We start from the raw sequence: 3,152 nt of genomic DNA, 5'->3' as shown, positions 1-3,152 counted from the left end.
ACCAGCTCTGATAAATAAACAGAAATATGGTTTTGGCAAAAAAAAAAAAAAAAAAGAATTCATCTATGCTAAGCAGTGTCTTTAAAGAAAAAAGCATTGCTATTATTTCCAGACTTACAGATGTACAACCCAGGGAAAACAAGAATCACAAGGAATTACAACCTAGACCAAAGCTGATCCCAGGGTCAAAAATAAGTAGCAGAATGGCACTGCCAGGTTAACATAACTAGTCCACAGGCAGGACCATCCTTGTTACAGGTTAAGGCAATGGGAGGGGTACACTGTCAGAAACAAAACTATCTGCTACAACACACTGAGTGGAAAATACAGAACCATGCTGCACATACTCTTACAAATTCTCTAAATATAAATGACCTCACCCGTTCTAAAAACATGAGATCTGAACAATTTCTACAATGAGAAAATGAAATTTAAAGTCTGCATAAAGAAGGTCTAACTTTTGTCCTCATCTTAAAAGCAAAAAACAAAAAATGAGAGAAAAGGAAGTAATATCCAACTGTGGTCCAGTAATTCAATTTCTGGTTAAAATATAGAGGAAGAAATGAGTGTGTATGATTTGTGCTACTCAGAGGACATAGACAAATTTCATAGACACATGAACCTGTTTTCTTTTCCCAACACACAATAGGTCCTTGAGCTTCCAAATCTGGTAGGGTGGTGCTTTGACCATGCTGGAATGAAATACTGGAGGTAAACATTTTCATGAAGCAAATTAAAATGGACAATCTTGTTACTCACAATATTGCACCAGGCCTTTGTGGGATTTACTTGTTGTCCATCAGGAAATTGCAGGACCTTCCTGATATCTATGTGTACATCAGCCATTTGATCTGGATGTCTATACTGAAAGCCATTTTCAGAGGCTAACGGAGGCTTTCTAAGGTCTTTAAAATGAGTTGCAACCTCACTAATTCAGTTTCTTTTTTCAACTTCAGTACCCCACTTAGGTTTGCTTCAATAAATTCTATGGCATCAAGACCCAGAGAGAAGGCAAGTCCTGAGGGCCAGGAACTCAGAAATAGCCACAATCCCCGATCCTCTCAGAGCAGAGCAACATGTGGACAAGGTCATCCCTGACGTTTTTCATCTTCTCCAAACACTCTTCACCACTGGTAAGTAAATACTAACATCTGAGTCTGGGGTTGTAAGTTCTTGTAACTCCTCCCACAGCGATTAGTGCTTGTACAGGTAACAGTTCTACCAAGCGCGCTGCTTGATTTTCAAAGCTCTGGCCTTCTGGGCAGTTTACAAGGCTCGAGATAAGTTTTCTAAGGTCAGCTCTAGATAAATTTCATTGTTTTCTGCCGAGACACCTTCCATTTGAAATTCACTGAAGAAGTTCTTGTTTCCGACGGCTGGGGGCACTCTTGCACGGGTTCTGCCTTTCTTACTAGATCCTCAACCCCTGAAGGTTTAACGCCTTCCCAACTATTCCTCCCCAAACAATGCGTGAGCAGTGTCCCGGGGTCCCTGGATTTCGGCGGGGCCTGTGGAGGGGCCTTTTTCCTGGGTCGTGGACGCACTCCTGTCGGCCCCTTCGTGGCACGAGTTCTTGTCCCTTGGTCTCCGGGTGCCTGGAGCGGCCGCCAAGTCCCCAGCCTCCGCCTCCTCTGGGGACCCCAGGAGTTGGTTAACCTACGCATAGATCTGAGAAATCGGGACCTGCGAGGCCACATCTGGGCTGATGGGGTGGTCGGCCGGGTCATGCCCTGGTCCCTCCCTATACTTTTGATGTAACATTTTTGTAAATGTAAATCTAAAACTTCTCTAAAAATAAAAATTAAAACAAAACAAAACAAAACAAAAAACAGCAAAAAAAAATTCATAAAATCAATATGGTAAATTATTGATTTTTCAAATTTTACTGTTATCTGAAATTATACTTAATGGCAAAAAGATTAACTTCAATGCTCGGAAGAAAAAATTTTTTATGGCAATTTTTAAAGTATAAGTTCATAAGTTCACCCAATTCAACTGGCATTAGTATTTAAAATCTACATTAGTCTCTCTTTGGCAAAATCCCCAAGATCACCTATTGTGAAATAAATTGATGCTGTCTTTTTAGCTCTGCATTAGCTTTTCTAAATATCACTGATTGTTTATAGGGAAGAATTGTACTTCCAAAAATTCAGTAAATATGTAACATATTACTTTGTAAATGCCATGATCCATACCACCAAATTCTGTCCTGAAATTCCAAAGTATAAATAGTTTTTCTGGTACAAGTTGCTTATAAATCTTCATAAAATTTGATTTTGCTATCATTAATTAATGGAAGACTCACAAGAAATCATTTCAGTCAGCTGTTGGGAATTAAATTTGTTATCAAAATCAGTCCACTCAAACCTGACTTTTCTTTTTCTTATCATATGGTTACTTTAATATAATAAAATCCAAGAAAAATAAAATAATGAAACAAGTCGCAAAAATAGTTGTGGCTGAATACAACAAAATATCTTCTGTGTAGATGAACTGGGTCTGCAAAAGCTGACCCAAAAAATATAGGAGAAAATCTACCATATTTAATCTATCATGTTACAAAAATATTCATTCATGGGTGGTGCACACTACTAGAAATAAATTATTTATGGATAAGAAGCCAATGCAAAATTCATTAAATTGTTTAAACATTGGTAAAGGTGAATTATAAATATTTAATAATAAAATCAAGATATGACCAAAAAGTACAGTAAAATTATGGGAATTAAGTATACATAAAAATAGGTGTACAAAGGAAATTATTGGTAGAAAAAACATCAAAGGATTAATAATATTTATGAATGATTTTCATTTCCTTTTTTGAATTTTGTTGTTTCTCTAATAATTAAGGAATAATGATTATTCCCTATGATAGGATCCAACTTTAAAATATAAAAATGTTACATTATGGAATATGTACTGGTTGTTTATTTTAATATATTTTTTAAATTTATTTTTAAAAGATACACAGATCTCACAAAATGTTACCTGCCTAAGAGTTACTTCCTGAGAGCCTCCATGTTGCTCAAATGTGGCCACTCTCTAAGCCAAACTCAGCATGTAAATGTACCTTCCCCCCGGCTTGGGACATGACTCCCAGGGATGAGCTTCCCTGGCAACAAGGTATTACTACCAAGCACCAGCTGATGATG

General features: G+C 37.1%; 1 pseudogene; it reads right to left on the bottom strand.

The window, feature by feature from the left end:
- Positions 1-606: 606 nt before the first annotated feature.
- Positions 607-1,761, bottom strand: LOC105744524 (checkpoint protein HUS1-like; annotated as a pseudogene).
- Positions 1,762-3,152: the final 1,391 nt, after the last annotated feature.

Source organism: Dasypus novemcinctus, chromosome 10 (genome assembly GCF_030445035.2).
Source record: "Dasypus novemcinctus isolate mDasNov1 chromosome 10, mDasNov1.1.hap2, whole genome shotgun sequence".
NCBI classification, from domain to species: domain Eukaryota; kingdom Metazoa; phylum Chordata; class Mammalia; order Cingulata; family Dasypodidae; genus Dasypus; species Dasypus novemcinctus.
This window is presented reverse-complemented; position numbering and strand designations above follow the sequence as displayed.